Source organism: Ambystoma mexicanum, chromosome 11 (genome assembly GCF_040938575.1).
Source record: "Ambystoma mexicanum isolate Mex_15411 chromosome 11, UKY_AmexF1_1, whole genome shotgun sequence".
NCBI classification, from domain to species: Eukaryota; Metazoa; Chordata; class Amphibia; order Caudata; family Ambystomatidae; genus Ambystoma; species Ambystoma mexicanum.
The window spans coordinates 87,240,040-87,263,582 of NC_090934.1; positions in this window are offsets into that span (position 1 = coordinate 87,240,040).

Below are 23,543 nucleotides of genomic sequence, written 5' to 3' on the forward strand. Positions count from 1 at the left end.
ACCCCCCACCCCAACTCAGCACACAATCTCACAAGCATACACCATGCACCCATACAGACCCCACCCCCAACTCACCATACAAACTCACATGCATACACCATGCATCCATACAGACCTGAACCCCCCACCCCCCAACTCACCAAACAAACTCACAAGCATGCACGCAAACAGACCCGGACCCCCCACCCCCACATCTCAACATACACTTCACTTGCACACAAACATATTCAGGCAGATCCGGCACACACCCCACCCCGCATCTCAACACACACTGCACTTGCACACCAACACATTCATGCAGACCCGACACACACCCCATCCCCGCATCTCAACATACACTGCAGATATACAAATACACCCATACACACCCGACACCCCCCCCCCACCTCTGCATCTGTCATGATGCCCGCTCCCGGGGTGCCGGTTCAAGCCCTGCGTCCCCGAAAGCGGACATCCAGTCCCCAAGGAAGGACCCAGCAACCCCATATAGGGGCCCTTTGGGAGTGTCCTGGCGCCTATGGTGCCAGGCTCATAAAAGACATCAGTCCTGGCGCCATAGGTGCCAGGCTCATTATGGGAGTGCTTGGGTGCACTTACCTGATGCAGACCATGCTGCAGGATCCCGGCCTCCTTGAGGCCTGAAAGGAACTACTTTACCTGTGGGACTAATTTACCATCCGGGCGTGGTCGGGGAAGGATACATACCTGTTTGGAGGAAGGATACATACCTGGAACTTCTTCCAAGGCTATTTAAACCCCACCCGAACAGCCACACGTGCTTCGCGTTGTTCTGCATCTAGCAGCTGGACGCTCACCGTGTCTGCTCCTGCATCCTGACTTCTGCCACGCCTGCCAGCATCCTGGATCACCTGCAAAGGAAGAGAAGAAGAGAACAGAAGAAGGAAAAGTCCTTAACTGCTAAATCCGCAATCCGGGGACATCTCGCCGACAATCCTGAAAAGGAAGACTTTAATTTAAAAGCTCATTGCGTCGATCGCTGCAGCGCCGCATTCCACTCACCTTTACAGGGCGCCTCCATGTTCAGCAGCGATCATCCGGATTCGCAGTCACGCCCCAGCACCTAGGGAGAAAAAGACCAGAACAAAAGGTGAGAGAGAGAGAAGGGAATAAGGAAAGCTAAATCTCCATGTTAAGACTTACCTGTGGATTCATTCCCTCTTCATTTCGGGTCCGCGCCGCATCCTGGCATTTCCGGACCCCGGCCCCTAAGGGGAAAAAGAGACATCAGCGTTAATGAGCTAATGAAAAGACATTACCAAAAAACGCTCATTAAAGACTTACCTGATTTCTACAAGGATTTCACCTCTCATCTCGGGTCAGTGCCTGTTCCCCGGCATTCCGTACCCCGGCCCCTATGGGGAAAAAGACACTAGCATTAGTACATTAATGCATGGACACAAGGAGAACCTCTTAGCAAAAAAACTTACCTGGAAGCCAAGCAAGTTTGCTTCTCACCAATCTGAAAATCCAGTGAAGTAACTGGATACCAACGCTCCCCTGCATCAGAAGCAGGATGGAGAGCTCGTCCTTCCAGACCCTAAGGTGAGACGCTACGAGAAATCACAGAAGGGTTTCGAGGAGGGTGAGAGGGGAAAGTGGGAGGCCGATTGCATTACCCCGCAGACAGTTAATCCCCTATTTTCGCCTACAGAAGGATACTTCTGCGAGCCAGGCAAGCCAGATTTGGGGGCCCGGTCCAGTCCGTCTTCCGAACCCTGCGCATCACCTTAGAAGAGGTCACAGCAGCGCGACCAGGCCAGCACCTCCGTGTGAGTCAGGTGAGCGTAACAGAACGCAAAGCCTTCCTACAAATTCCGACCCAGGCGCTATGGAAAGTTCTGAGACTGATCAGTTGGCCCAATTACTGGGGGAATTACGGGCCGAAGTACATGCCGCTCGTCAAGAGACTAATGCCCTCAGGAGGGAATTAATAATATCAAAGGAAAGAACTGATGACCTGGCCAGACAGCTTTTGCAAGGTCAAGCTGGGCAAACTCCTCTACCCGGTTCCAGAGGGAACCCCGCTCCTGTGGTTTCCAGTAACCCTGTGCAGATTAATCTACCTGGAAACATGCCGCTGGCCCCACCCGAAAGCTTTGCTGGGGACCCCAAACGATTCGCCGTATTCATGAATCAGTGTCGTTTGCACTTCCTATGCAGACCTGGGGCCTTCCCTAATAATCAGACCAAGGTGGCCTTTGTATTGTCATATCTCAGCGGCTGCGCTGCCGATTGGTCAGTTCCACTGGTTACTCAAGATGACCCGATTCTCCGTGATTTTCAAAGGTTTCAAGCAAGCATGGAAAGGTTATTTGCTCGACACTCTCAGGGGCAGGCTCTGGATGACGAACTTCTATCCCTGCGACAGGGCAATCAGGACCTCCTATTCTATATTGCAACCTTTAATAGACTAATTGTGGAAACGGGATGGCCAGAGGATAAAAGAGTCACGTTGTTTTATCGAGGCCTTCGCGGAGAACTTAAAGATGTCTTGGCCCAAGTTGTAAATCCGCCCCAAGAATGCACAGAGTATATAGACTTAGTGGTCCAATTGGATCACAGACTTCAAAACAGAAAAGCAGATCGGTCCAGGTTTGAGACGCGGGTGTTGGTCAAGACCCATGCTAATCCCAAGGGAGTTGATGTCTCTGAGCCTATGCAAATTGGAGGGGTTAAAGGACCCTTAACTCAAAAGGAAGGTGAAAGGAGGCGGCAGTTAAAATTATGTCTTTATTGTGGGAATTCTGGACACTTTCTACGAGATTGCCCGGCAAAACCGCCCCGAAAGGCGGTAGGAGCCGCTGATAAAAACCATGAAGACTCTGTTTCGGGAAACGACTCCGCCCGACAAGTGTAGGGGTCCGCTTGCCGAGCTTGAAAACTAACTCTCAGACCTCGCATTTCATTGTGCCAATGGTTCTCGTAGATCCAGAACAGCCTAAGCGGTTGCATGCAATAAAGGCATACATCGATAGTGGGGCTATTGGAAACTATGTGGATCATGAATTGGTCTCTAGGATTAACCTCCCTCTCCGTCCTAAAACCAGCAAAGATGTCACCACCACAGTCGATGGAAATGAAATTGCCTCTGGACCGGTAACACATTCCACTACTGAGGTGACTCTTATTGGTCCAAACGGCCATCGGGAGGGTGTTGTGTTTGATGTAATCAAGGCTCCACAGTTTCAGGTTATTCTTGGAATCCCTTGGTTAGAGACACATAATCCTCGAATTGATTGGCGAGCTAAGAGAATAACCTTCCCGGATTGTACACAAACCTGCTACCCAGAAAACCTGAAGATTAATCTAGCATCTGTAACCTCTACCTCCATGCAACTACCTCCGGAATACCAAGACTTTCAGGACGTCTTCCAAAAGGAACAGGCCAACACGTTACCTCCTCACAGATCGTGTGATTGCCAAATCGATCTGGTGCCCGGTGCACAACCCCCTTGTAGCAGGATTTATGCCCTTACCGAACCTGAGAATCTGCATTTGAGACAATATTTGGATCAATACCTAGCTAATGGTTTTATTCGCCCGTCAAAGTCCCCGGCATCCTCGGCTTTGTTCTTCGTGCCCAAAAAAGAAGGCGACCTTAGAACTTGTATCGATTACCGCGCATTGAACCAGATAACGGTTATCAAACCGTTATCCTCTGCCTCTGATCCCTGAACTCCTTGACCAGGTGAAGGACGCTTGCATATACACCAAGTTAGATCTCCGGGGGGCTTATCATCTGGTACGAGTTAAAGAAGGCGACGAATGGAAAACTGCCTTCTGTACTAAATACGGATTATTCAAGTACCAGGTGATGCCTTTCGGATTGTGTAACGCACTGGCTGCCTTCCAATACTTCATGAATGATGTCCTTCGGGAACTCATCGATGTTTGTGTTGTCGTATATATCAATGACATTCTGGTGTACTCCTCTTCGGAATCTGATCACCGAAAACACATCAGGGCAGTACTTGAAAAACTGCGCCAACACAAACTATTTGCTAAATTGGAGAAATGTGTTTTCCATACCACAGAAGTCGAGTTTCTAGGTTTCATCCTGACACCCAAAGGAGTCCGAATGGACTCAAGAAAAGTGGATGCCATCCTCAAATGGCCATCACCTAGCTCTGTAAAAGGGGTTCAAAGCATGCTCGGCTTTGCCAATTTCTATCGCAGGTTTATCCCGGGATTTTCACGCGTGGTACAACCCATTACTGCACTCTTGAGGAAAAATAAACGTTTTGAATGGTCTGAAGAAGCCGAGCAGGCCTTTCAGGATTTAAAAGCTAAGTTTATCTCCGCACCTATATTGAAACACCCGCGTCCAGATCTCCCTTATGTCGTCGAGACTGACGCATCCAGCCTAGCCATGGGAGCTGTCCTGTCCCAAAGAGATCCCGAAACCAACCAACTGCATCCCGTAGCATTTTGGTCCAGAAAATTCTCGGCACCCGAGGTTAATTATGCAATCACGGACAAAGAACTGTTAGCCATTAAGTCCGCTTTTAAAGCCTGGCGGCATTATCTGCTTGGCGCTCGACATACCATCACAGTGATCACTGATCACCAGAATTTACAGTATTTGAAAACCGCCAAGGCTCAGTCATCACGGCAGCTCCGATGGGCTTTGTTTTTCGTTGAATTTGATTTTGTGATTACCTATCGACCTGGCTGCAAAAATGGCAAAGCAGACGCCTTATCCCGAATTGGAATGGGAGAATCTGATACAAACTCAGAACCAGTACCAATAATTCCCGAACAGAGGATTCTAGGCATGACTTTGTTACAGACGCTTGAAGACATTCAAGCCAGAGTGAAACAACTCCTGGACCCTACAACCTTACAGGAATGGATACAAAAGGGATCAGACTTTACCATAGATAATGGTTTACCTTATTTCCAAGGACGCTTATTCCTGCCACATAAGGAATTACACGAACTAGTTATTTCCGGTTATCATGATACATTAATAGAGGGACACCCCTGTATTGCCAAGACAGAGGAAAAGGTGAAACGACAATTTTGGTGGCCCTCTTGGCGAAAGATGTTAAATCTTTTGTGATGTCCTGTGGTGTTTGCGCCCAAAATAAAAGTCAAAAGAAAAGACCAGCCGGTCTCCTTCAACCTCTAGACATACCACCAGCACCCTGGCACACCCTATCAATGGATTTTATTACGGACCTGCCTCCTTGTTCGGGGTACAATACTATTCTGGTAATTGTGGATTTGTTTTCCAAAATGGCCCACTTTATTCCTTTGAAAGGTTTACCTTCAGCTTCTGTCCTAGCCAAAGAATTCCTCGAAAATATTGTTCGGCTACATGGATTCCCATCTATACTAATCTCTGACCGGGGAAGCCAATTCATTTCCCACTTCTGGCGCAAATGTTGTCAAATGGCGCAGATTGACGTAAGATTATCGACCAGTCACCACCCCCAGACCGATGGTCAGACCGAGAGGACAAATCAGACCCTTGAACAGTACTTACGGTGTATGTTACAGCAATCTGAAAGCAACTGGAAAGACATTCTTTGGATAGCCGAATACGCATATAATAATTCGGTACACTCTGGAACTGGCCACAGTCCTTTTTATACTTTGTTTGGGCATCACCCTTGAACCTCAAACCTTGACTCACCTCAGAACCTCGGAATGCCTGCAGTAGAACATCTGCATTCTACAATTACCCAAGCCTTCAAAGAGGCAACTACGCATTTACAACAAGCCAAGAGAAAATACAAGGAGAATGATGATCTACATCGGAGTGAAGCACCTCCGTATCAGATTGGGGATCAAGTGTGGTTAGCTACCAGACATTTACCACTCAAAGGGCCTCGAACTTTTAACCCAAAATATCTGGGACCTTATTCTATTACGGCAATAATTAACCCAGTGGCTGTTAAACTTGATTTACCATCTAGTATGCGAATTCACCCTGTTTTTCATGTGTCACTTCTGAAACCAGTGGTACCCGGAACCCGACTACTCAAACCTCCAGAACCTATTCTAATAGATGGGGAGCCCGAATTCGAAGTGAAGAACATTTTAGACTCAAAAATGTTTAGGTCAAAACTGTTCTACCTAATTGATTGGAAGGGGTACGGACCTCAGGAGAGGTCGTGGGAACCCAGCGACCATGTGCATGCACTTCGATTAGTCAGGAAATTCCACCGACTCTTCCCAGACAAACCAAAACCCCCGGAGGGAACAACCTTGGGAGGGGCCTTGGGGGGGAGTGCTGTCATGATGCCCGCTCCCGGGGAGCCGGTTCAAGCCCTGCGTCCCCGAAAGCGGACATCCAGTCCCCAAGGAAGGACCCAGCAACCCCATATAGGGGCCCTTTGGACAGTGTCCTGGCGCCTATGGCGCCAGGCTCATAAAAGACATCAGTCCTGGTGCCATAGGTGCCAGGCTCATTATGGGAGCACTTACCTGATGCCTCCTTGAGGCCTGAAAGGAACTACTTTACCTGTGGGACTAATTTTCATCCGGGCGTGGTCGGGGAAGGATACATACCTGATTGGAGGAAGGATACATACCTGGAACTTCTTCCAAGGCTATTTAAACCCCACCCGAACAGCCACACGTGCTTCGCGTTGTTCTGCATCTAGCAGCTGTATGCTCACCGTGTCTGCTCCTGCATCCTGACTTCTGCCACGCCTGCCAGAATCCTGGATCACCTGCAAAGGAAGAGAAGAAGAGAACAGAAGAAGGAAAAGTCCTTACCTGCTAAATCCGCATCCCGGAGACATCTCGCCGACAATCCTGAAAAGGAAGACTTTAATTTAAAAGCTCATCGCGTCGATCGCTGCAGCGCCGCATTCCACTCACCTTTACAGGGCGCCTCCATGTTCAGCAGCGATCATCCGGATTCGCAGTCACGCCCCAGCGCCTAGGGAGAAAAAGACCAGAACAAAAGGTGAGAGAGAGAAGGGAATAAGGAAAGCTAAATCTTCATGTTAAGACTTACCTGTTGATTCATTCCCTCTTCATTTCGGGTTCGTGCCGCATCCTGGCATTTCCGGACCCCGGCCCCTAAGGGGAAAAAGAGACATCAGCGTTAATGAGCGAATGAAAAGACATTACCAAAAAACGCTCATTAAAGACTTACCTGATTTCTACAAGGATTTCACCTCTCATCTCGGGTCGGTGCCTGTTCCCCGGCATTCCGTACCCCGGCCCCTATGGGGAAAAAGACACTAGCATTAGTACATTAATGCATGGACACAAGGGGAACCTCTTATCAAAAAAACTTACCTGGAAGCCAAGCAAGTTTGGTTCTCACCAATCCGAAAATCCAGTGAAGTAACTGGATACCAACGCGCCCCTGAATCAGAAGCAGGATGGAGAGCTCGTCCTTCCAGACCCTAAGGTGAGACGCTACGAGAAATCACAGAAGGGTTTCGAGGAGGGTGAGAGGGGAAAGTGGGAGGCCGATTGCATTACCCTGCAGACAGTTAATCCCCTATTTTCGCCTACAGAAGGATACTTCTGCGAGCCAGGCAAGCCAGATTTGGGGGCCCGGTCCAGTCCATCTTCCGAACCCTGCGCATCACCTTAGAAGAGGTCACAGCAGCGCGAACCAGGCCAGCGCCTCCGTGGGAGTCAGGTGAGCGTAACAGCATCTCAACATACATACAAAAACAAAAAACACAGTGAGGACGGACCCGAGACAGACACACACACACAGCCCCCCAACCCCCCGCCCCATGTACTTACCCAGACGTGCTGGAACGCTGGCGAGGCTTCTGGCACTACGGCTGGCGTGGCAAGCAAGGCTGAAATGCCTTCCGGCATCAAGCCTTACTGGCCACGCCAGCCGTAGTGCTGGCACTCCATTGGTGCAGCACACATGCACTACGTGGCTTGTATGAGCTGCGTGGTTCGTGTGCACTGAACCAATGAGGGCCAGTGTTTTGTCCGGCCCGAAAGACAACAAAGACTTTCCTAATGAAGGGCGGCCGATGCTGCTTGCGCGCCGCCCTCCATTAGGAAAGTCTTTGTGCCTCGCGGGCAGGACAAAACGGGATGGCGGGCCGCAACTGGCCCGCGGGCCGTATGTTGTGCACCCATGGAATATATGATGAAATGGGGTTAGAACAAGTGCCCCAAGGGGGAGGAGAAGACGAGAGGCTTGAAAGCACTCAGCTGTATGATACTGAGGATGCATCTCGAAGAAGCAGAAACAGAGAACTGTCCTTAGATATGCTGACGCTAAACAGGAATGAGGAAGATGAGAGAAGTTGCACGACTTGGGCATAGGCAATATCAGACACAGAAATAGTGGAATATGAGGAAAAGGAAGAAGAGAGAAGATGCGGAAAATGCTTCTCCGGAGGAAAAGGGATAAGATGGTCAGATTCTAGCGAGTCTGCACCTAAGGCATCAGAGTCAGCCACACAGTCAGACCAACACGAAGGAGTATCTTACGGTCAGAGGGGGTGTCTCCACCACCCTATGTGAGCCGACTAAGGACATTGCCAGGTAGACGGCGATGCAGGGCTATCACCCCTGCAGTGGATAGAAAAATGATGAGAGAGGAAAAGGAGTGCTGTGTATTACAATTCCCGTTGCACGAGAAAGGAGGAATGAGGCCACAGTATATTCCATTGCCACACATGGATCGAGAAAATCTGAAAAATAAGCTTCCAACATCGGGAGCCGGAAAATGGATACATGTCTGGAAAAAATTATGGGAGGGAACACGTTGGCTATTGAGGATATTAAGGGTCTTTTAATCGCCATTCTTGGTGATCGAGCTGATGATGTGTGGACACGTGCAGGTTACCCTGGCGTGACTACAGTTAACACTGCACACTATGGAGCTCCATTTAACAATTGCAGAGCCATGGTATGGAAAACATTACAATTGCTATACTTGGATACATCTGACATGGGAGCCATAATGACACGAAAAACCGTGGTCTGAGATACAGTTGACCATAGCTCACTATTGCAGATTGCTGCAGGAGAAGAATCGCAAAAAAGAGGCTGCATGAAAAGCCGAAGAGGCAAAATTGGTGCATAAAAAATTGTCAAAGTATGCCATTGGAGGGGCAATGATAACTAGCATAGACGGATCGAACATACAGCAGGTCAATAATCAACAGCAGGTTAATCAGGGCAGTAATGGGTTTTACCCCAGAGGGAGAGGCTTTTGAGGAAGAGGATGCAGAGTAATCAGGGAGATTTTCAAAGTAATCAGGGAGGTTTTCAAAACATGCAAAATGGCAACCAGGATATGTTAAATGGACAAATAATCAGACCACCACCAATATGTTGGATGTGTGGGATGACAGGGCATCTAGCACGCACATGCAGAAGTCAAGGCATGATGCAAAATGACCAAGAAACAAGAGCAGGTATGGTAAATCCACCTGTGTTTTTACTGCATGGTGGAAATGGAGTTGCTCAAAATCACACGGTGCAGTAGCAAGCGCCGGGAGCACAACAAAGCTTGCAACCTCAGAATATAACACACTTTCCACAAGGACATTCTCAGCAGTCGCCTATGCAACTGTCACAGACAACAAGTGCAGGACAGGTACTGAATTCTGGCATGAGAAATAACACTGGTGATGGAGGAAGTCCATTCACGCAGCATGGGACAAAGTTACTTATGGATTAGGACCGCTCACTGGGAGACCTGATGTGTTCCATCCTATCAGTGACACCTAACCCTCACGAGGAACCAAGGGTAGATGTCGTTATAGGGGATAAAGAATATTCCTTCCTAGTAGAGACAGGTGCAACACGTTCGTGTATAGTTTTCCTTGTCCAGCGATGCAATAAATACTCAGGGCTTCACAGGAGCAAAAAGTTGTGTTCCTTTTACAAATGAACTTCCAGTCTCTATAGGAGAATGTGACATGAATGTGCCACTGCTCTATTCGAGGCAAACCCCAGTAATGAATTGGGACGGGACCTAATGACCAAGTTAAACATGACAATCTCATTTACGGAGAAGGGCATAGTATATTCAACTCCAGGAATGCACTATTTGAACGTATGCGAGATGATTAGAGCATACGCGGAACAAACAGCTATGAGGGCTTTCCAATTGGAGCCAGAAATATTCGTGTATGGAGTACGTGTGTTAATGGCAGGGCTACCAGGCCTTGCAGGCAAAACCATGAGAACCCCAGATGAGTTTCTATTCAGAACAAGAATACCTATGCATGCGGAAAAGGGACAAGTGTTTTCCTTGGCAATACACACAGCCATAGTGCGAGGAAAGATGGCATTGATCGATGGTTGCGATGATGAAGGAAGACAATGGTACACGGTAATCGCCATTGAGGAAGGGTACAGATTGACAGATGTCACTGATGATGATCTGTTTGATGAACAAACAGATGTTGAGGAAACAACAGTTGAGGTAAATCTCAGTTTTCTGGTGAGAATGATCAAAAGTAAGGTGCCCCAGAGAATGATGCTGGCACAGAACCGTCCTGAATATTTTGATGATGACATGGCCCAGGTGCCTGTCTCAGTGTGGACCGCAGGCCCCTATGACGTAGGCTTATTGAAAGGAGTCAGAGAAGTGAGGATTAAATTGAAACAAGGAGCAATTTTGCCAAAAGCACGACAATATCCCATGTCTAGGGAAGCAGATGAAGGGATTTTCAAGACAATTTCTGCTATGATGGAACAGGGCATCTTAGTGATGTCGGAGTCGTTATGCAACAATTCGGTTTATCCGATGAAAAAATAAAAGGGAGGATTGTGGAGACTAATTCAAGATTTCCGCCCGATAAATGATATTGTATAGGCTGAGTTCCCTCTAGTCCCTAAACCGTCCACAATACTATGTAATATACCCGTTGAGGCACAATATTTCACAGTGATTGACTTGAAAAATGTATTTTTCTCAATCCCATTGCACAAAGACTCACACGATTTGATGTTATTTACATTCAGACAGATGCGCCTGAAAAGCATGCGGTTACCCCAGGGGTACTGTGAGTCTCCTTCGATTTTCAACAGAGTCCTGCAGATGGACTTAAGCAATGTTGCATTAGAGAGTGTTGTCTTGCAATATGTGGATGACATCTTAATTTGCAGCACAACAGAGGAAAGGTGCAGAAACGATTCAATTCAGCTATTGACTATATTGGCTGAGAAAGGATATAAAGCTAACAAAGAGAAATTACAATATTGCCAGCAAGAAGTGCTGTACATAGGCCAGCTGATCTCGCATGAGGGGAAAAGAGTTACCCCTGAAAGGGCTGAAGCCATACTGAACACAGCCAAGCCACACACAATAAAACAGATGCAGCATTTTTTAGGTCTTTGCAATTATGTCAGGGCATGGGTTTTTGACTACAGCTCATACACCAAGCCCTTGTTAGAGGCCCTGAAGAAGGCACAGGTGACAAAAGAAAAAATGGAATGGTCTGAGGCCATGGAAGAAGGGTTTACTGAACTCAAGAGAGCCATTTGCACAGCACCCGTTTTAGGGGTTCCCAATTATGCAGAGGAATTCTACTTGTTTTCCCACACGAATGGCAGTTTTATGACGGCAGTACTCACACAAAGAACCACATTGCGGTACAAACGTCTGGCATACTACAGTGGGAATTTGGACCCAGTGATGAGAGGCCACTTCCAGTGCAAACAAAGTTTAGCTGCTGCAGCGTTCGCCATACAGAAGGCTACAACCATTGTGATGGGATGCTCAATGACGTTGTACGTCGAGCACACACTATTTGCCATTCTAGAGAAACCAAAAGGCACATTGACATCTCAGAGAGCTTCTGCTTATGTAGTGATCATATCTAATCCATCGATTAAGATAATTCGATGTAAGATAGTGAACCCAGCTATGTTTATAGCAGAGCCAGTCACTGACTTAGAGCCAATCCATGACTGCATGAACTATGAAGAATGCTATGAATAAATTCCCACAGTGAAAGAAAATGCGTTGGCAGAAGGAGAGATTGTCTTCGGTGACAGTTCCTCGAGAATCAATCAAAACGATGGGCAAAGATATACAGGCACTGCTGTGGTGTAGCACACAGCAAATGGAGAATTTTGAGTATTCATTAGTGCACGATTACCATCTCAGTATTCAGCACAGGCTGCAGAATTATTGGCGTTGATACTCGCCATTGAGAATCACGCAGACCAGGAAGTAACAGTGTACAGCGACTCTGCCTATGTGACATCGACAGTGCTCTCAGCCCTAGCACGCTGGAAAAGGAGGGGCTACCTCCGAGCGGACGGCACATCAGTGCTGCACGCAGCCTTATTGGACAGGTTGAGTAAGACACTACAGTTCCCAGTGGAAATAGCGGTCGTGAAATGCACCGCCCACATGAAGGGGATAGATTTAATCTCACGAGGAAATCAAGCAGCAGACACGGAGCCCAAGCTTATGGCGTCCAAGTGCGAAACCATAATGAATCTGAATGTGGAAATAACTGATGTACATGAAAAAATGATTGTTGCACGAAGTGAACCTGAGGGCTGTAGTAACATGGGGCAAACCCAGTTAATGGAACTCCAAGGGGAGCACCACAGGAGGAAAATAACCTCTGGAAGAGGCGAGGGTGTTCTTTAAACCCCTCAGAAAGCTTGTGGTGACAAGACAGCACTGGTAAACCAGTGATGCCTAAAGCCGTGTTAAAATTAGCATTGGAACAATTGCATTATGCAGCGCACATGTCAAAAGAAAATCTAGCAGCAACGATCGCTGAAGACTGGTTTATACCGAACTTAGCGGAACACATTGCATTTTTTATGGTAAACTGTATAACCTGCCAACAGTTCACAGCTGGGCATACACTAAGAGTAATTAGAGTAGTTATCCCAAGGCCCAGTGGACCTTTTGAGCACTTGCATGTCGATTATGTCGATATGATTCAAGTATGTAACAGGTACAGGTATCTAATTGTTGTGGTGTTTCCATTCTCTAGATGGATAGAAGCAGGTCCATGTATACACCCAGACTCTACCTGTATGGCCACATTTCTGGTGAGAGAGGTATTTCCCAGGTGGGGAGTATGTGAGGTCATGAGGTCAGATAATGGTCCTCACTTTGTTAATGCAGTATTTGAGCAGATCAGCATGCTGCTTGGTATAAAGCACAAGTTCTCGTCGGCTTATCACCCACAAGGTAATGGGATGTGTGAGAAGCTCAACGGCTTGTTAAAGGAAAGGATAGCCAAGTTGAAGCTTACTCTAAAAAAGGGATGGCTACACTGCCTTCAATTAGCACTGTACGCACTCAGAAACCAGCCTGGTTCTGACCATCATTTTACGCCGCACGAAATAGCAACGGGCAGAATGATGCACACTCCATTGACACCCCGAGATAAACAGGGGAAGTTTTAGGATCAGAAATGCAAAATTATTTGAATTGCATGACATCTTGTCTTACTGTAATTTCAGGACAGCTGCAGCGACGACAAAAAGGGTGCAGGGCAGCACAGAACATAGAAGGAGATACTACTGCAAACCTAATTCAGAGTGTATGTGTACCACCAATCTTCCCTGGATACACGGTCCTGGTGAAGAATCATACGAGAAAGAAGTGAGACGAGCCAAGGTTCAACAGACCCTTCGCAGTAGAAGACGTCACTCACTCTGCAGTCAAGCTACAAGGAAGAAGAGCTTGGATCTTCCTGGGTGACATCAAGCCATACATAAGAGAAGGCCCCCTGTCCGCACCCCAAAGCATAGAGGCTACCAGCAACGGGGAAGAACTGCAGCACGTGCAGACGAGATCCATGACGAGTAAGAAGGACGCATGACCAGCAAAGCAAAGGCAAAGAACTTTTGTGCCAGGTTGTGTCTTAAATTTTGACATTTCCTCTATGCAAAAAATGGGATAAGGACATAAAAAATGGACACTGTGTGCATCCTAGTTGCAGGGTGAAGAAAAAAATTGCATACATAAGCCACAATAAAGGTTATTAACTTTGGACTGAGATACACTGAATCCTTGATAAGAAAAGAATATGCCAAATTTTGATCGAGGACACACAAATTGGAAGAAAATACAGTATCCAGACTTGTTCGAAACAGGAGCATTGTTTGGACTCACTTATGGTGTCCCACAGCAGCGACATCACTAAAGACATTCTGAACTATTTTGACTTAGTCTTGAGATCGTACCCGTCACTAGTTGGAAGGCTCACTAGCATCACTGAATTTCTTCAAGACCCTGAAAATGAAAAGACAATAAGGAGGCAGCTCACTGTGATCGCCGAGCAGTTCATCCTGCTTCCGGAGTACAGAGGGGACAAGACAAATGTCCCAAGCAGAAAAAGAAGCAAATAGACTTGTCAGCGTTTTTTGTTTAATTGAAGACTGTCCAGATCTTGTCGGGAGACATACTGACGTCTTGACATTTCTTTGAGATCCAACAAACACATAACGTTTGAGTGTAGTCTTGACCAGAATCATAATTCAGGTTGCTCTTCACGCTCATCGAAATCACAGAAGGTGCTCACAGTGAGTACCGAGCAGTTCCAGAACTCAGCAAGGACAAGACAAATGTCCCTGTCACCAGAAGACAGCAGACTGGCGAGCAAAGTCTTCTTCCGCCTGATTGAGGATTTTCCTGAACTTGTTCGGAGGCCCGCCGGTGTTGACGTCCTCACTTTCATCAGAAACCCAGCGAATTCTACAAAGATGAGCATGCTCCTTCATGATATCCTGATGCAAGTTGAACTTTCTAATCATCAGAATTTCCGGAGGAGACTGTAAGACTTTCCGCCGAGAGACAGATCGAGAAAGTGTTGCCAGAGACTTCACTCTTGTTTATATTGTCAAGGACATGACATGTCTTCCGCAGTGAAACAGATAAGAGGAATAGACTGGGAGATTGTGTATTTTGAACACATACGGTAAAAAAGGACTTGCTGAACTTATTGCCTTAAATAGACATTTTTCGAATACAGAAAAGAGAACTGTATCCAGAGAATAGACAATCCATTGTCCAGACGAAGGAGGACAATTGTTCCAGTACCTGCAACCGACAAGCAGAGAAAGCAGAATCCAGAGATATGGTTCCATATAATGTATTAAATGTTCATTTTTTTCCTTAGATGATAGAGAGGGGAAATCAAAACAGGAGCATTGTCATCCCTCAGGAGGAGAGACATACTTATGGTTCCAGAACGAAGTGCTGCCGCCTAACCTACAGAGGCATAATGTATTTATGCATTGTATTTATCGTTCTTTTATTCTCACTGACGATTCCAACTGCATTTTTCATAAGTGCACAAAGTGTTCTGATTCCATTGCACCCACCTAAGGATGTACGCATGACACCCACAAAAGCACCCATACCCTTTATGTGATTCCAGTTCCTAGAAGGTCTGACAAAGGAGTGAGTGAACTTGAAATGGATGTGATTAGCAATGACACACATGCAGTGACAAGCAAGATGAAAAGCCGGAGACAGGGTCGGCAGAGTAAGAATGAAAAAAGGTTACTGACAACCACATGCATGCAAATGATGAGTGCACACACACCAGGTCTAGTGTCAATAACTGCAGAACCACAGGCCAAAGAAAGGGAGAAGGTTGGACAACCAACAATGAGACGTTCTACTACAAGTGAGGTGAAAAGACAAATGGAAAAAGGTGGACTGTTAAAGAAACAAAAGGAGTTGGAGAAGAAACCAACAGAGACAGCATTGATAAACACCCCTGATCCAGCATGGAAGGAGGCAAGTGCAAGCCCAGAGAAAATATCACGTGCGCAAACGATAGCAGAATCATTATGGCCGTTCATGGCCAGAGCTAGGAAAAGACCAGAAGACAAGGAAAGAGTTGCCAGACTGTCCTCTACCCAATTGGTACAGATGAAGAGGCCGGAACCATGGATTGAGATACCTGAAAATCCTCCAGTGAGAAGAAGCTACACGGATGCTATCAAGGATGTGATGATAGCAAACTACATGAAAACCTTGAGAATAAAGAGAAGCATACAAGGAGATGATAATGAACTAAACTACTACCTGGACAGCAAAGCACACTTGGGAAATAACATCTGGTACCAACATATGAAAGAAGTTGGAAGACGAAATTCAGAGGAGGAATGCTTCGTCTGTGCACTCCTACCTTACAGCATGGGGATATCAAAGATCTTTGTCACTGTTGAAATAGATGTGCAGATGGCGCACTGTCTTTCACACGTAGCAATGTGCAAGACCAGAGGCCAGTTCATGGGAAGTGATGCCTCACTGAAATGGGCAACAGAAGCAACTTATCCAAATGAAGATGATTATGTCTAGGACATAAAGACAAGAAACAATGGAAAAACAAAACATATAGTGATCAGATACGAGAAACCTGGAGTTAAAGGAGCACAAGGAAAATGGGGGAGAATCAAAACTGGACACGTTTTTGACGCCCCAGGAATGGTACATGGTACAGCAGTAATCATGGATCATTATTGGGCATGTGGATCCAAAGCATATATCAGACTGCCGAGAAACTGGGGAGGTATATGCACAATAGTGAATGTCCATGTTCCAGCATTGGTGATCCCAAAAAGCTATCTGAATATTGACAGCTTCCCAAAAGCAGATGCTCACCTGAGGAAGAGGAGATCTGTGGAACTGATGAATAGGATAAAGAGAGAGAATTACTTTTTGGCTAAATCAGAAGAAGTTTTTCATGCAATCACGTATGAACACAGACTGTTCAGCCTAACCTCATCAGTGTTCACGACAGTTTTTATGCCACAAGTTCAAGTTGGAGCAAATACTAATTGGTTGCAGATAACCAGATGGAGTTACTGCAAACCATCAATACGACTATAAAAGGATTTAACGCAATCAAACAAGAGTTAAGGGCGATTCCACTAATGACTCTCCAGAAAAGATATGTCCTTGACATGATCACAGCTATGGATGGAGGTATTTGTGCAAAAATTGGAGAATCGTGTTGCACATTTATACCATCTCACGACAAAGAAAATGGAACCATAACAGAGGTCATAGGTATGCTGACGAAATTACAGGATCAAATGATTGATGAAACTGACGAAGTGAACGATGACAGTTGGTTTGGATCATTATTCTCATGGGTTCTACAACGGATGGTAGATGCATTCAAATTCCTAGGAGCCCTGCTAGTGATGATACTACTCGGATTCTGTGTTATCAAGATAATAATCTCCCAGTGCCAGAAAACTGCGAAAAAGGCCATAGGGATGAACATCATGATTGATGTCGAACCAAGATGGAAAACCAAGGACGTGACTGATAAAGAAATAAGAGATTTGTGAAAGCTAGCATTCATGCACCAGAAGGAACAAAGTTTTGTTATCCAAGGAAACACAGAAACTATGTGGGAAGATGGATCCATTGTAGCCCAAATGTACAATGTCAACTAATGACATGGAATAAAGACGAACATGTGAGAACAGCAGGAAGCTTGAAAGGAGTCATAAAAATATGGACTCCAAAGAGACACTTCTTCAGACCTCAATGTATGGACCCAGAGGAAGAAGGAACAATGGACCCAGGAGATGAAGAAAAAATTGATCAAAAAGATAAAGAAAAGGTGGATACAAAAGTAGAAGTGAAAGTGGTCGATGAATCACCGAGAGGGAGGAGTGTAGAGGAGGTCCCAAGCACGACCCACACTCTAACCGTTCATTTTGAAGTACCAGGAACATTCATGCTGAAATATGTGACGTATGATGAGCCAATAAACCAGCAGAGAGCCGCAGTGGGGCTCTGTCCAGTACCTATCAAGAGAACAGCACCTATTGAAGTACCTACACCTAAGAAAACCTGGACAGTAAAGTACCCATTGAGAAACCCATATCGACAAATGAAACAAAATGAAGAATGTCAGAGCACAGTCCCTGAAGAAGCAAACAAGATACCAAAGGAAGACGAATGGTGACATCACAAGAACCTGGACTGACTCACTTATAGAAGATATGATGACCTGCGAATGATGAAAAGAGACGAAACACCATGGATAAGGGACATCATGAACCTAAAAGTGAAATAACGATGTCAAAATGTTAGAAGTTTATGCCATGAGCACGATGAAGATATTCAGTTAGGTTACACGTGTACATATGCATGGAACCGCAAGAAGCTATGAAAACCATGAGGCTTGATTATGCTTAGTAGCAAATAGATTGCCGTAAGCGCTACCTATACATATCTACCTCAAAAGGAGCACTATAAGTATACTTCCACTATGCACAAGAGCAGAATCAACCAAAGGTTACTAAAGGTCTCAGGAGAGGAGCCCCTCAGCAAGCAAATTGAAAACTAAAGACAGAAAGAAACTCAGTCGCATGCAAATCGTGCCAAGAAGCCACAAGGTCGTATCGGCTGAAATAGACCAACAGTAGATACAATTAATGAAGCGAAGAAGAGAGTATCCTATTCTGAAAGGTCAAGATAAGCCACAGAAGGCAGATGGTTGGCAAAACTAAATCAAATACACGAATTGCATGAAGAATAAGATGATTTTGTGGTTTCTGAATCACGTGACCAGCCAAGTGAGAAGGGATGAAACTTTCACACCTACGCGTGGCCTTGTGCCATGCACAAATATCTGAACTTTTCCAGACAGAGATGCAGTGCCAACCACAAAGAAATTATTGACCCATGACCACTGAAGTGATGATTGATTGTTGCAATAATTGGAGGGAGGCTGGTGGAGTAGACTAACTCCCTGAACCTGGCCGGCTATTCTGCACGCTGCTAGGCTAGTGGAAAAGTATGAGTGGGGTTGGTGCCAACCAAATCATAATACGACCAAGTAATCTAGGGTCCTATAGTAGTAGAACCAATGAGACGTTGTACTTTTAGTGATGTCTACAGTAGCCATTTTTAGGGTAGGGCTTAGATGCCCCACCTGACAGTGTTTGTTCAAATCTCCTCACTCAGTTACCATACACAGATATAGAACCTATATTAAAGTTACCTTCCTATAACCAATAGAATTCCATGCAACATTTTAAGCCTTACACGTCAGTGATGATGAGTTTTCTCTTATCCACCCAGAGGGGTGAGGGCAGGAGCCCCCCCAGCCCCCCAGCCCAGCAGAGGATCCACAGCAGGACCCAGGCACGGAGCGTGCTACCGTGCAGGGCCTGCCTGACCCTGTCCTCAAGAAGTGCCTGACTCGCCCATGCCGGGCGCATCGCGGCACGATATCGAGGCTGAACCTCGATTTGAATCGCAAGAACCGCCGGCAGGCGGAATCGCCGGCGGCCAATCCTAAGGCCATACAAAGGCCTGTTCTGCGCCCAGGTCCCCCACTTCTCTTATCCACCCAGAGGGGTGAGGGCAGGAGCCCTCCCAGCCCCCCAGCCCAGCAGAGGATCCACAGCAGGACCCAGGCACGGAGCGTGCTACTGTGCAGGGCCTGCCTGACCCTGTCCTCAAGAAGTGCCTGACTCGCCCATGCCGGGTGCATCGCGGCACGATATCGAGGCTGAACCTCGATTTGAATCGCAAGAACCGCCGGCAGGCGGAATCGCCGGCGGCCAATCCTAAGGCCATACAAAGGCCTGTTCTGCGCCTGTTACGCGCATGGTAGCGCGGAGTAGCCATCAACTCGGCTCAACTTGCACCCTACCCTCCTCCAGAACCCTCTCGCATAAGGAGAACGTATTGTAAGTACCTACAAGTACCGGGACATTACTGCATGCATGTACTCTTAGCCACCCCCACTCAGATGGTCTATGGTCTCTACTACTAGTCACATACCCTTTGGTCGCATAGTGACCACACTACTGTGTTGTGCCTTATGGTCGTATTTAGACCACACTACTGTGTTGTGCCTTATGTTCGTATTTAGACCACACTACTGTGTTGTGCCTTATGGTCGTATTTAGACCACACTACTGTGTTGTGCCTTATGGTCGTATTTAGACCACACTACTGTGTTGTGCCCTATGGTCGCATAGTGACCACACTACTGTGTTGTGCCCTATGGTCGTATTTAGACCACACTACTGTGTTGTGCCCTATGGTCGCATAGTGACCACACTACTGTGTTGTGCCCTATGGTTGTATTTAGACCACACCACTGTGTTGTGCCTTATGATCGCATAGTGACCACACTACTGTGTTGTGCCTTATGGTCGTATTTAGACTACATTACTGTGTTGTGCCTTATGGTCGTATTTAGACCACACCACTGTGTTGTGCCTTATGATCGTATTTAGACCACACTACTGTGTTGTGCCTTATGGTCGTATCTAGACCACACTACTGTGTTGTGCCCTATGGTCGTATTTAGACCACACTACTGTGTTGTGCCTTATGGTCGCATAGTGACCACACTACTGTGTTGTGCCCTATGGTCGTATTTAGACCACACTACTGTGTTGTGCCTTATGGTCGTATTTAGACCACACTACTGTGTTGTGCCTTATGGTCGCATAGTGACCACACTACTGTGTTGTGCCTTATGGTCGCATAGTGACCACACTACTGTGTTGTGCCCTATGGTCGTATTTAGACCACACTACTGTGTTGTGCCTTATGGTCGTATTTAGACCACACTACTGTGTTGTGCCTTATGGTCGCATAGTGACCACACTACTGTGTTGTGCCTTATGGTCGCATAGTGACCACACTACTGTGTTGTGCCTTATGGTCGCATAGTGACCACACTACTGTGTTGTGCCTTATGGTCGTATTTAGACTACATTACCGTGTTGTGCCTTATGGTCGTATTTAGACCACACCACTGTGTTGTGCCTTATGATCGTATTTAGACCACACTACTGTGTTGTGCCTTATGGTCGTATTTAGACCACACTACTGTGTTGTGCCTTATGGTTGTATCTAGACCACACTACTGTGTTGTGCCTTATGGTCGTATTTAGACCACACTACTGTGTTGTGCCTTATGGTCGTATTTAGACCACACTACTGTGTTGTGCCTTATGGTCGTATTTAGACCACACTACTGTGTTGTGCCTATGGTCGCATAGTGACCACACTACTGTGTTGTGCCCTATGGTCGTATTTAGACCACACTACTGTGTTGTGCCTTATGGTCGTATTTAGACCACACTACTGTGTTGTGCCTTATGGTCGCATAGTGACCACACTACTGTGTTGTGCCTTATGGTCGCATAGTGACCACACTACTGTGTTGTGCCTTATGGTCGTATTTAGACTACATTACCGTGTTGTGCCTTATGGTCGTATTTAGACCACACCACTGTGTTGTGCCTTATGATCGTATTTAGACCACACTACTGTGTTGTGCCTTATGGTCGTATTTAGACCACACTACTGTGTTGTGCCTTATGGTTGTATCTAGACCACACTACTGTGTTGTGCCTTATGGTCGTATTTAGACCACACTACTGTGTTGTGCCTTATGGTCGTATTTAGACCACACTACTGTGTTGTGCCTTATGGTCATATTTAGATCACACTATTGAAACAAGGCTAGTGCCTATTTCATACCTGTTACATGCCAGTGTCTGCCGCCGGCCAGACCCCCGGCATCACAACCTTATCAACTACCCTTATCTAGGGGCTACATAGACCATCCCAACCACGGTCACCTTAATCAGGTATTATTCAGCGTTTCCATAACATTCTCGACCCCACCATTTAGCATGTATCTACTCACCTCCATCTTGCTTGCCTACTTCATGATCAGCCTCAATACCACATTTCCGACCAAGATGGCTCCACACCTACCCAACATGCCAGCCCTACCCAGGTGCAACAACCAAGTACCTTACCCAGATTTAAACGACTTTCAGACACTGCTATCTTCCAGTCACCCTCGCACCACTACAGAAAGGAACTTAGGACTTAGAGCCAGACTAGCCAAAATCCATGAACCACCTGCCCGCTCACTGCCCACTACACTAAACTCTAGATCACTGCCACCACGACCAAATACCTCCACACAATCCAGTAACCCACTACAAACCCTTCAGAACTCCCGCAACCAGGGTACCCCTAAACTTACACAAGACAAGCGCCATACTACTACCTCAAAAAATATAGCCACCATCTCTAAAAACAAAGCCAGCCCCAATATCAAGGGAGCCTTGATCAATGCCAGGTCGCTAGTAGCTCATGCTACAGAAATTGCAGACTTAATACTCACTGAAAACCTTGGCTTCCTCGCCATCACTGAGACCTGGCTACACCCAGCAGCAGGCCCTATGCTTATGTTGGCAGTCCCAGATAACTATTCTATCCTGAGACAAGACCGCCCTAACTCTAGAGGAGGTGGTGTCGCCTTTATCCACAAGTGCAGTCTTACCATGAGACTAACTACCTTGACCGATGCCCTCTCTTGCGAATCACTAGCAGTCAAAATACCACTCACTAACTCCCAAACTCTTAACATCTACTTGATCTACCGTCCGCCAGGCCCCATTGGCACCTTCGATGAAGACCTTAACTCCATCCTATCCAGCAACCTCAAAAGCTCCACTCAAGCTCTCACCTTAGGAGACTTTAACTTGGGCTACAATGACTTAGAAGACCATTCCGCTAGTACCATAGCTAATACTCTTACTGAATTAGGCTTTGTGCAAAGATGTATGACACCCACGCACACGAAAGGTAGAACACTTGACTGGGTGGCCGACCATAACTGCCTAGTGAACATCACAAATATCTCACCCCAAGCCTGGACTGACCACCACTTGGTATCATTCATGCTCTCCACCGACAGACCCCCACCCCCGCCCACCATCAAGGCCCCACCCACTCTCACTAGAAACAAGAAGAACATGACAGCAGAAAGACTTATCCCTGACCTACTCCCCACTCTCAACTCACTACCTGATAACCTGGACCCTGAGTCCTTAGTTGAAGAATATAACAAGATTATGGCCACCTCACTGGACCGCATCGCCCCCCTCAAACTGAGATCCAGTAAACCGAAAACGCACCTCAACAAATGGTACACACCATTCCTCAAAAAACTAAGACAGCAAAAAAGAAACTGCGAGGCCATCTGGAAAAAATCCCCTTCAGTCTCTAATAAACTAAAACTCTCCAAACTAGCCGCACTCTACAAAAAAGAAATCTACCTGGCCAAACAAGCCTCCTTTGACTCTCGTATATCCCAAGCTAAATCTAACATGAAAGAACTTTTCTCCATCCTTAAAGAAATAGAAACCCCCATAGCACCCCTTGACACGTGCACCAAAGATAAAAACTGGTGCTCAGAAATTCAAAGTGCCCTAGCAAACAAGATTGCGACTCTTCAAAGTAAAATCACTAGCAAAAGAGCATCCCTGAATGACACCCTCAACTCAAAAATTCCGGACAAGCCCACACCTACTGACCTAGCCCGCTTCCAATTCACCAAAGTCAACATACTGGAAGTCGAAAAAATTATCCTGTCCCTGAAACCGTCTAACTGCCAGGGAGATCTATGCCCTGCACAGCTCATTAAAGATGCTGCCCGCGACCTCTCCCCTTTCATTACAAAATTGATCAATGCTTCCTTTGCCACTGGCTCCATCCCTACTAACCTAAAACAATCCTGGGTACTACCTCTACTGAAAAAACCCACACTTGACCCAGCCTCACCCAC